Below are 12,707 nucleotides of genomic sequence, written 5' to 3'. Positions count from 1 at the left end.
CCAAGCCGACCCTACAGACGCTGCTAAGGGAAAAATCTTCCAGCTGGCGTGCACGCGGCGCGCACACACCTGGTTGGAATGGACATGAACAACCACTCAAAGAAGAACCATGTTTATCTTGCCTGCATCTCTTCTTTGTCTTTTTCTCCATATACTGCATATGCCTCTAACACTTCTGCCCACATCTTGCACTGTTCCTTTTTTACCTTCAGTGCTGCCCGTTCATCGATCACTGCCTATGTTCAGATGTAATCCAAGCACTCTTCAGAGGACCACTACTTCCTCTGCTATCTCCATAAATTTTTCTTCCAGTTTGGCCCTCTGTCTTCCACACTTTTATCAGCCTGGTCATGTAAAACAATGGAACAGTTGCTAAATGCAATCTGATCTGCATTTCTTCAATTCTGAAATTATCTACAGCTATAACACTAAAAGATAATGATCTGAGCTAACATTGCTTCTTTGATGACTGTGACACCCCACAAAAAAGATTCCATCTCTTAGATATACACCCAGTTGCATTCACTGGTGATGTCCTTGTAAGACTGTAAAACCTCTTGCTGGAAGAAACTGTTTCTTATCTTTAGAGTGTTTGTACCACAGAGATTCATGAGCTGGTTGTCATTATCAGTTCAGATGCCTTCCGCTGCTGAGCCTATCACTCTTTCCCAGTCTGCCAATTTGTGCACTGAAGTCACAAATCATTAATTTGATGTCACGGTTAGGCATGTCATCCAAAACATTCTATGAGCAGGTGCAGCAAGTATCCTTTTCAGTGTCATCTACTGTGTTTGTTGATGCATAGACAAAGATTATTGTATATTTGAAAGGTCTTATTTGCAGCTGGCTGGTACTATTCGGTCATTCACTGGCTCCCAAGTCAACACGGTCTTCACTGTAATGTTATTCAGAATAATTCCTATACCTATTTTGTGCATTCCTCCTCATTAATAAGATTGTAGAGCCATCAGACACCATCTTGCTACTCTGACCTTTTCATCTCACGGATGCAAAGTATCAGATGATATGTTTTCAATTCTCACATAACATGTGCCAACTTTCCTATACTATGCAAAGTACATATATTCTCCGTCCCTATTCTTGTTACAGACTTGGTCTTCAGGATTTGATGTCTCAAGATCTAGCTTTCATTGAGATCTGACTGCTTGGGTTTTGAGCTCTATCTGAAGCTACTCCCCTCAACTTTTGGTTTAACTGAACTGTTTCTGGTGCAGTAAGATTTTACATGAGTGGGTAGCTAACCCAGATGCAGAACTCTCATCTTTTATCTGGGCTTGGGTCTGGTATTGTTGCTAACCATAGTAGCTCTTTAAAAAGTAAAATACAAATCATCCCAATTCAGAAAATACAGAATGGGATGTTATCAAAAGACTGCCAACAAAATAGTAGGTAAAAAACCTACAGTAGAATTTTATCTGTATAGTGTTAATATACACATTTATAATTTGCACATAAATTAACTTTTCCCTTCATTTCTCTAATATTCAGTGGAAGTCTGTGTGAGGTCTCAAACTATTAACAGTTTACTATCTTCAAAATAATGTGCTTAAATTTACTTGTATATTACAAAATATCAAAATTAAATTGTGCCTGATTGCCAAATTACTGAATTTTGAGAACAAGGAAGTAAACAAACATGTTTGTTTTCTAGGGTTTTCCAGTCAAAGTGCATTAAGAAGATTTTACTATGCCATTCTCTGAACCAGTCCTGACATTGAAAACCCCAACAGTACTCAGCATTGAAAACCCCAACATACAAAGAACTGGTACGCCCCGAAAGGCTAGTATTAATGAAGCACAATACAGAGGACTGGCTGGCCAAAACTGAAATCCTTGTCAAATCTGTAACAATGTAAAATGATATATAAGAATGTCCAAAGGGCTGCCTTTATAATTTCATAGAAGTTGGGCATCCGTTTCTCAACCCAAGTTGTGGAGAATGCCCTTGAGGAACAAACATCAATGGAAGTCTTTTTAGTACATGCAACATAGATTTTTATTGCATTCTTATACCAAAAGACACAGAAGTCTCAGAAGCGGTCTATTCCTTGCATCCAACTGTGACGTTCTCTCTGGTGTTATCTGGACCGGTGATCTGCCATGTCACTCCAATCCACAACTCTGGGAGCCAGCCTTACCCTGCTCTGCTGTGAGAACCCCCACTCTTGGGCCATTCATGCACAGCATCTGGAATGTAAACTGCTCCTAACTACTTGCAACCAAATGATGCTAGCCAATATCTCCAGTCCCAGACAAACCCTAGGAACCTCCATCTTGTAGCATCCAGTCATGCCCTCTGGACGCTGCAAACTTATATAAGTTCGTCAATTTAACAAAGAAATTGATATGTTCCAGGCTTGTTATCCCAAGGGGAGCCACTGACATACTTCAAACCAAATGCACGGCTTCAGGTAGAATAAACAAATAAATTTATTAACAACAAAGATAGATTTTAAGTGATTATAAGTCAAAAAATAACATGTCAGATATGGTCAAATGAAATAAAAGCAAAATGCATTCTAAGCTGATCTTAACACTTTCAATGCCCTTATAAACGTAAGATGCTTCTCACCACAGGCTGGCTGGTTGCTCTTCAGCCAGGCTCTCCCCTTTGATCAGCGCTTCAGTTGCTTGGTGTCGTGTCTGTAGGTGTAGGTGGAAGAGAGAGGAAGAGCATGGCAAAAGTCTCTTCCTTTTATCATGTATTTTCCTCTCTCTTGGCTCCTCCCCCCCCCGACCCCTTTAGAGTCAGGTGAGCATTACTGAATCTCTCCGAGCAAGGTTGAGCAATTCCCCAGGTGAGTCATTGCATTGTAGCTCCCTTGCTGGACAATGGCTGTTGATAGGTTGTTTGACACCCCACCCAGGCATTAGTTACTTTTCTTGCTGTTGCCTCTGGGGAGCTAATATCTGGCTGATTCCCACAACTTACAGCACGTTTTAGTGACAACCAACCATACTACACAATTCTCATAACTTCATATGCATTAATGATATACCTATATGGGTAGAGAAATGACTTTCAACAGATCATAACCTTTCCCCGATACCTTACAAGGCATGCTTTATACACAAGATCACAATTACATGAAAATGAGGAATATGGGGATTACAGCATGCTCCCCCAAGGTATAGAATGTCACACCAACCTTACGAAAATCTGGACAACTATCCTGTAATGCTTTACAGAAAAGAGAGGTAGCATGTTTGGCAGATATGCCCAGAGCAGCAGTAAGTGGGGCAATACATTCCGGATGTCTTACCCAAGAGGACTAATAGGAAAGTCAACTTGTCTATCTGGTTATGTAGGCAGAACTAGGAGCATCATTTACGCCTCAAACTAAGTGTGATGACCAAGTTACAAGCCAACAACCACGTGACAACCTAGGACATTTGCGAAGTAGACAGGCAGTTTTCTAAAGTTAATGCATATTAGCCAGGTGGGTGGCCATAGACTGTGTTAGGTGACAACTGGTTACAAACCCTAATGGAATGAGGTGCTCAACTCCCACTTAATTTCAATGGGGTTTTGGCACCTAAAGCCCATAGGCTACTCTGAAAATCCCAGAGTAAGAAATTGTATCGCATTATCCTGAAGACATTCTTCCACATTTTGCTGTGACAAAAGTAATCTCATAAGAGGAATGTGGGGGAGAGGAAGGAAATATTATTCTAGCTCATGCCATTTTAATTCATGATGTACTATAAACAGGTTATACCTATAAGCAAATCTAGATCATTGCTAGAATAAAAACAGTCATTTTTCAACATATTAGACAGCAAGTTTATTCTTCCTTGAAACTTAAGATCCATAGATTCCAAAGATCACCTAGTCTGACCTCCTGTATAACACTGGCCAGAGAACTTTCCAGAAATAATTCCTAGAGCAGTTTTTTTAAAAAAGCATTCAATATTTATTTAAAAATGGTCAGCGATGGAGAATCAACCACCACTCTTGGTAAACTGTTCCAATGGTTAATTACCCTTGTTACCCTGAAAATGGATGTAGGATTCCCCTAGAATATAACTAAATCTGTTCTCATTATGTATGGGTCTCCAGGGTGGCTAAGGAAGTACTTGGAAGATATGGATATAACTTTCCGATAAACGACTGACACAAACAGTATTCCTTCCACAACATGGCACCTTTTTATTGGTGCAAACAACAATCCCTGACACAATAACAACCAAAAAACAAATCCCTTACAATAAATTAAAGAGCACCCCAAGTCGCAATAGTATACATTTGAGATTATCCTAGGTAGCTGCACCTCACTTCAGATAGCCAGTCTTTCACAGGTCACTGACAGCAGTTCTTATATGTTCTTTAAGTCTTATATATGTAAATTCCTTCCACAATTAACACACATTCATACAACTTTATTAATGCCCTCAAACACACACTAACATTATACTATAACTATCACTTGAACTTCATCTGACAGACTTACTCCATTTACTGACTATGCTGCAATGTCTCTCCTGTGCTCTCTCTCTCTCTCTCTCTCTCTCTGTGCTACTGCACTCTCCAATTAGTGATGAAGCTGAGTTGGCAATGTTCTGTGCAGGTGATCAGTCTCCACAGGACATTGATGGCAGCAGTTCTATCTTCTCAGCTCTCTGCTCAACTCCTGTGACAGGTCAAGACTCCCTCTGCTGCTGTTTTTCGGAGAGTGTTCTCTTCTTAACTGTCAGCTATCAACTGACACACTGACCTTTATACCATTTCTCAATTCTATTTTTAGACACATGATATCATCCTACTTGTTTACCTTATTGTGCTGTCAGTTCTATTTTTAGCCTGCCACTGTTTACCTCACAGTGGCATGATCTACTAAATAACTGGTTGTTTCACACCTTTTCCTCACCAATTTGGTTTTCTTGCCAATTCTATATGTAGTGCTCTGTAACCTGCAGCTTCCATCTACAGATGGAATGACTCTTGCTGATTTAAAATGGAAACCAGTGATCTAGGGATTTTAAAATGGAGTTTCCCTGGTATCACGCTCACTGTCAATAATTTATGACTGATTTCCAGTCTGAATTTGTCTAGCTTCAACTTCCAGCCATTTGATTGTGATATAAGAATAGAAAAACTGAAGGTGTACTATGACTCATCGAGAGAGAGTGCTGTATTTTCTCATGGCTTTCTCACATCAATTCAGCAGGTCACACAAACACAGATCTAAAGAGAATGTACCACCTTGAAGGAGTCAGATAATGTGGCTTCTATTTCCTAGTCTGCCAATTACTTGCTACTTAGACTTGGAAGTCTACATTAGTGACTTAACCTAATGCGTCCATGTTGGAATTATTAATATTTGAAATTAGGACTGTCAAGCAATTAAAAAAATTAATCATGATTAATCGCACTGTTAATAATAGAATACCATTTATTTAAATATTTTGGATGTTTTCTACTTTTTCAAATATATGGATTTCAATTACAACACAGAATACAAAGTGTACAGTGCTCACTTTTTATTTTTGATTACAAGTGTTTGCACTGTAAAAAGACAAAAGAAATAGTATTTTTCCATTCACCTAAGTACTGTAATGCAATCTCTTTATCATGGAAGTTGAACTTACAAATATAGAATTATGTACAAAAATACTGCATTCAAAAATATAAAAATGTAAAATTTTAGAGCTTGCAAGTCCACTCAGTCCTATTCCTTGTTCAGCCAATCGCTCAGACAAACAAGTTTGTTTACATTTACAGGAGATAATGCTGCCTCCTTCTTCTTTACAATGTCACCTAAAAGTGAGAACAGGTGTTCTCATGACACTGTTGTAGCCGGCGTCGCAAGATAGTTACGTGCCAGATAAGCATGCTTCAACCACCATTCCAGGGGACATGTGTCCATGTTGATGACAGGTTCTCCTTGAAAACCATCCAAAGCAGTGCGGACCAATGCACGTTCATTTTCATTATCTGAGTCAGATGCCACCAGCAGAAGGTTGATTTTCTTTTTTGGTGGGGCAGGTTCTATAGTTTCCGCAACAGTGTTGCTCTTTTAAAACTTCTGAAAGCATGTTCCCAACCTCTTCCCTCTCAGATTTTGGAAGGCACTTCAGATTTGTAAATCTTGGATAGAGTGCTGTAGCTATCTTTAGAAATCTCACATTGGTACCTTCTTTGTGTTTTATGAAATCTGCAGTGAAAATGTTCTTAAAATGAACAACGTGTGCTGGGTCATCATTTTCAGTAAGTGTCTTTAAAAAAAAAACAACACTTAGATAAAAGTGGTTTGGTCAGTATGGGGCATGGATGCCAAACAAAAAAGTATTAGTGTTTAGTGTTAATACAAAAGTGCCAACTTTGCACAAGTTTTCAGAAAAGAAAATATAACTGCTATAACATGAAATATATGGCAGAATGTGGGTGAAACAGAGCAGATGACATACAATTTTCCCCCAAGGAGTTCAGTTACAAATTTAATTAGCGCATTTTTTTTTAAACGAGCGTCATCAGCATGGAAGCATGTCCGTTGGAATGGTGGCCGAAGCATGAAAGGGCATACAAATGTTTAGCATATCTGGCATGTAAATACCTTGCAATGCTCGCTATAAAAGTGCCATGCAAATGCCTGTTCTCACTTTCTGGTGACATTCTTTATAAGAAGCAGGCAGCATTATCTCCTGTTAATGTAAACTAACTTATTTGTCTTAGCTGAACAAGAAGTAGGACTGAAGTTTTACATTGTTGTGTTTTTTAGTGCAGTTATGTAACAACAACAAAAATCTACATTTGTAAGTTGCACTTTCAGGACAAACAGGTTGCACTATTGTACTTGTATGAGGAATTGAAAAATACTATTTATTTTATCATTTTTACAGTGCAAATATTTGTAATCAAAATATACACTGATTTCAATTACAACACAGAATACAAGATATATATGAAAATGTAGAAAAACATCCAAAATATTTAATAAATTTCAATAGGTAGTTTCTTGTTTAACAGTGCGATTAAAACTGCGATTAATCATGATTAATTTTTTTTTATTTAATCGTGTGAGTTACCTGTGATTAATCAAAGCCCTACTTGAAATTGATATTAATATGGGAAACCACCAAAAACTTATGTAACCATAAATTCCTTTGTTAAATCCAATTACTCTAAACATGCCCCAAAAGCCTAAATAATAAGCAATTTACTACATCCAAACAGTAATAAAACGTTTATAAGCCTTTGATCAAGATACTTAAACAGCTTAAATCCAGGGCTGCTTAGATCCATATTGACTGGCTCCCTGTCAAGTAGGTATTAGCAATGAACCCTTTAAGAATTTACTTTTTATACCCTTTAACAAATGATGTCATTGCCAATTACTGGCTTCAACTAAGAACCAATGTGAGACAATTAACCTTTATTTCTAATCTTAATCTAGGTAAAATTTACAACCTCCTTTCTTCCCAAGGCCTTTCCTCCCTATCTCTTCCCCTCCTTCTTGCTGACCAACAGAACAGTAGGAAAGTTTGCGCTTGTTTCTTTTAAGACAGTTTTTATATGTCTGGTTACTGCAGCTCTTTATTTTACTAGTTACTTTTTGAACCAACATCCTTCCCACACTGCAAGTAATACTACTTGTTACTCTCTCGGCTTTCTTTTACTCGCTGATTGTGGCTTGTAAGGAAAAGGCCCAAACAATAGGCAGACATTTTCTTAACCAAATTTAAGCTAACTTTAATTTCATAACTATCCTTACAGTCAGTTTCTCCATCTGTTAGGATATGGAATAATAAGATCTACTCACTTCAGAAGAGTTTGTAAAGTACAGAGATCGGGGAGATGAAAGGCACTACAGGAATGCAAAGTATTTTTAAGAATGGAAACCAATGTACACCATTCTTACAAAATATTTGTTATGGTGATTGCATGGCAATTATTAAAACACTGCACAGGCTCTTTTGGAATAGGCTTACATGAGAGGTTTTGTTATCTAACATTCCAAATTGTAGTCTAATCAACTTCAAGTGCTACACCTGCTGCTGAGCCCCTACTGTCAATTTTAGTCATTTGAAAACCACATTTTTAATTTCCTCACACCCTTGTTCTGTGGAAATCCTATGCATGCGTGTTGACACATCTGTTAACTAACCAACTATCTATGGCAGTGCTTCTCAAGTCATGCTACCGCTTGTTCATGGAAAGCCCCTGGCAGTCTGGGCCAGTTTGTTTACCTGCCGCGTCCACAGATTCAGCCGATCGCGGTTCCCACTGGCCACAGTTCGCCACTCCAGGGCAATGGGGGCTGCAGGAAGCGGCGTGGGCCAAGGGATGTGTTGGCCGCCCTTCCCACAGCCCCCATTGGCCTGTAGCGGCAAACTACAACTAACCCAGTGGAAGCCACGATCAGCCAAACCTGCGGACACGGCAGGTAAACAAACCAGCCCAGACAGCCAGGGACTTTCCCTTAACAAGCAGCGGACTGGCTTTGAGAAGCACTGATCTATGGGGATGGGGAGGGAAATCACTGAAACTAAGTATACATAAAGTACTGTCAAAAGCAAAAATCTCCTCTAATCTTAGGTGCTACCTTTAACATTAAATCACTCCTGGGAGAATTCTGCACCACTGCACATGCACAGAATTTATGTCCCCCTCAAAAGCGGCCATGCGACCCTCCCCAGTAGTATGTTTTGGGTGCCCAGGGCAGCCGGCAGAGAAGTAAATCACTGTAGGGTGGGGATGGGACTGGGGAAGACCTGGCTGGTGCCTCCTACTCTGATTTGGGCTCAGCTGCTAGTCCTGGCTCGACTAGGGAGGATGGGACTTCCTCCTCCCCTGCACAGCATCCAGAGCTGGGTCAAACCACCCCCAGATTTCTCCCCCAAACTCCCCCACAGACACACACTCACCCAGTGATTTCTACACCCATCACTCCTCAGCTGCAGAGGGAGGGATCAATGTACAGAGAGCTGCTCCCTCATCTGTCCAACCCCCGTGCATCCAGACTTTCATACCCAGACCCTCCTGCCAAGCCTCACCAACCCCACACCCAGAACCCCTCCCCCACGACGAGCCCCATTCACCCTGCACCTGGACCACCCCAACAAGCCACCCACACCCGGATCCCCACCCTACCAAGCCCCAACCAGCTGAACCTGGATCCGAACCCCACTGAGCCCTACTCCCCCAGCATCTGGCTCCCCCCACTGAGCTCCCCAGACCCCGCTGCTGAGCTCTATTTCCCCCACACTCAGACCTCCCTGTTGAGTCCCAACCACCTTCACCTGGACCCCCTGCAGAGTCCCATTCCCGTTGCTCTCAGACCCCCCACCCCCCACAAGCCCCTGTGCATCCACATCCCGCCCCCCCCCCCCGCACTCAGATTCTCCACTGAGTCACCCGCACCCAGATTGCCCCACACAGAACCCTCTCAACCCACACCTGGATTCTCCCCACACTTGGATCCCGCCTTGCTGAGCCTGCCTGCCCGCACCTGGTGTACCTGGCACAGAGGGCCATGGCTCTGGGGTGTTTCTGGAATAGGCCCAGTCCTTGCGCTGTGTCAGGGTTGGGTGCGGCCTTACTGCTGAGTCTGTGTCCCGGGGGGCTACCATTAAGGTTTTGCATTAGAGAGCAAGTTGTCTTCACTGATGTAATAAAAAAAATCGGTAACTTGTGAAATTGAAATTGAAAACTAGAAAAGTATTTATCAGATGCAGAGTAATCAAATCCCAGGATCATCTTTTTTTTTCCAAAAAGTATTTTAAAAAAGGAGATACTCCTAGCCAAAAATTTTAAAAAATGGGGTTTGTTTGTTTACATATTATTCTGTATGTACCACCTCAAACTGTGTCAATCCAGTTTGAAAATTTAAACTATTTGAATTTTAATTTTGATGTTCTCTTTTGTCACATTTATTTCATTTCCACAAAATAAAAGTTTAAACACTCTTGTCAAAATGAAAGCTTTGCTTTAACTCTAAGATCACTGCTACCATAATGGTTACAATCAATTTCTATCAATTTGAATAGATTTGTTCGGCAGTTAGAAAATTTACATAGAATTTACATTACTAACTTGTAGAAATGCGCGCTCTATTAATTAAAAAAACCTGAATGAACGTAAAGGATCTACAAACTGTATACTAGAGGTTCTCAACTGTGAATAATGGACTACCAGTAGTTCACATTGCACTAGCCGTCTTCCTTCATTCCTGCTTCCAAACTGAACGGATACAAGCAGAAAGCCTAAAAACTTAACCTTTCCATGTAAGCAATTAGAACACTTGTCACAGAAATGTGGCATAATCTTAAGTAGGAAGAGAGGTGGTCCTCCACAATCTCTGTATTAAAATGCAAGCTACATTATGAAACAGTTTGATAACCGCTCTATACAAAGTGCATTGAATTGTAGTCACATGGAGTAGTGAAAGCTAGTCAACTGGTACATCTTGGGGAGGAGAAATGTTGTCTTCAGACAACAGGGCACACCAGTCCTCTTATAAAAAGTGCTATTGGATGTTTAACATCTATATCAATCAATGAACCTCTCAATTCAATGGGACTCTGGCATTAGACAATGATCTAAGATGGACACAGGAGTACAGGAGAGTTTTCCATGCCACAGAACTATTTGAATGTGACCTGCTAAATATTAAAAAAATAAAATGGGGCTTGTACCTTACTTGCTTCCTTATGACCTAAAAAGAATGAAAATTTTATATTGTTCTTCAAAGATAAAAAGAAAACAGGAATATCAAGTTTAGTTTCCCACAATTTTAAGGACGGACCTCGGGAAAACCCTGCAGATGATTGTAACTTCTAACCTGTTACTTTAAAGAGCAAGGAAGCTGAATCTTTAACACACACTATGATAACCACAGTACTAATTTGTTGCTGAAGTTAATGGCTATTATTATCCAGATCTGTGAGACCAACTGGAGTCACCAAAAATTGTAGATATTAGTTATATTAACCATTATGGGTTAACAAATTTTGTATCATTGAGAGGAAGTGTGTAACAATATACCCAGTTATGGACAGATAAAATACTAATTAGCACAACATGATGTCATTTGAAATAGGATACAAAACTGCTGTATGAGTCTCTGCTAAAGTTACATTATTGTTTGATTAAATTTCTGGATTTAAACATGTCTAATTATTAATGGACATTAAATGATTTATCGGAATATAAGGTTGAGAATGTTGAGACCAGTATCTAAAGAAGAGATCATATCTGGCTTTCAGAATTTTTAGCAAATGTGACCTAAGACACCATGATTTTTCAGAATGACTACAACTGGATATTATTGGACACTTGAATGAGTCTATGACAGAAGTTATGTTTTTTTCAGCCAGGACTCTGGAGGAGGCACTATGGAAAAGCAACAGAAATCCCCATGGATAAAGACTATTTCCAAATGCCAAAACAGTGCACCAGGACATTGTGTCTTGAGCTAAACACCAAGATGTTGCTGTGGTCACATCACTTCTGAGCCATACACCCCAGAAAAAGATTGGAATCATAATTTTGGATGCGACTAATCCTTTCTCTCAAAGTTCTGCGTGGAGGAAGTCTGCCAAGGAGATCCAGAAATAACAGCATAAAAAGATGTTTACAGAACTCTGAATTGATTTCTCTTTCTACAACCAATTACTGCCAAACGCCATCTTGAGCTAGGGAATACACTTCCATGCCGCTTTTGCCTGGTAAGTAGAGATGCTCATATATGTACTTTATTTTATTAAGCAACGGCTCAATTAACTGACATTAAATGTTTTGCAGAAAGTAAGTCTGTGCTTATCTATAGCAAAGACCGTTTTTTGTCAATATCTGCAACTTTGGGTTCCATGTGTGATGTGCCCAAGTGAGAGAGTAGAAAGGCATGTCTATGAAAATTATTACCTGAAAGAGGTAATTCTGAATAATAATACTTTAAATAATTAAACAGTCTATATTCCTGATTACAATTTTAGAATTTAGTTGACATAGTGCAACCAAACTTTATTAGTGTGAATGATAGGCTCCTGTCAGAGTTTATGTTGATAACATTCCCTTTTGTAAATATGTTAAAATGATTCAATAAGTTACCACTGTGTCCAGTGATAAGAAGTATTGTGATAAGACCAATAAAATAAACTAATAAATCAATTCTCAATACAATTTCTGTATTTTCTTATATTCATTCTCCTATAAACACTATTATTTAAACCATCTTTATTTTCTGTTCTCTAACTTCTAGTAGTATCATAATATTTGCTTTTGTTTAATAAAATGTATAAATTCATAAGAATTTTCAAGTCTGTACTTTAGCTAAGGCAACCAACTGAGGTCTTCAATAATAATGATACAGGTAGTTTATTTGTTACCTTACTTAACATTTGTTCAGTCCCACATCTACTCCGTTGGTTCTTACAAAGAACAAAACAAAACAAAAGGTTATAAAAGTCGCAAAAAACAAAAGCACCCTGCCCTTGTCAATTTTATTTTTTGACTCTTGTGACATCACCATTTCACTAGCTCTCTTGTATTCAGAGAATCTTTCTGGATATACAGGACCTGAGGCCTGGTAAAAGCTCTGCTGTGGAGGCCATTATACCAGAGCAAAGGTGACTGAAACTGTACATTTATTCCTGTTCCAGTACAGGAATAGCTACACCAGTATAAAGTGCCTTTATAGCAATGTAACTGTGTCCAGACTCGGAAGGGTTTTACTGCTTTAGCCATA

At 39.4% G+C, this 12,707-nt stretch overlaps 1 protein-coding gene across 5 annotated transcripts in view; it reads right to left on the bottom strand.

Moving 5' to 3' along the window:
• The window catches only part of ATF7IP2 (activating transcription factor 7 interacting protein 2), a 66,979-nt gene that overhangs the window by 53,366 nt on the left and 906 nt on the right, over positions 1-12,707 (bottom strand). Inside the window, exon 1 of one of the 5 annotated variants that reach the window (XM_044980406.1) lies at positions 4,473-4,663. The exons of the other annotated variants lie outside the window; for them this stretch is intronic. The gene's annotated coding sequence lies outside the window, so the exon portion shown is untranslated. Of the gene's footprint in view, positions 1-4,472; positions 4,664-12,707 lie in introns of those variants that run through there. 5 annotated transcript variants of the gene reach the window in all.

Source organism: Mauremys mutica, chromosome 11, assembly GCF_020497125.1.
Source record: "Mauremys mutica isolate MM-2020 ecotype Southern chromosome 11, ASM2049712v1, whole genome shotgun sequence".
NCBI classification, from domain to species: Eukaryota; Metazoa; Chordata; order Testudines; family Geoemydidae; genus Mauremys; species Mauremys mutica.
The sequence above is the reverse complement of the archived record's forward strand: the minus strand, read 5'-3'. Positions and strand labels throughout refer to the sequence as shown.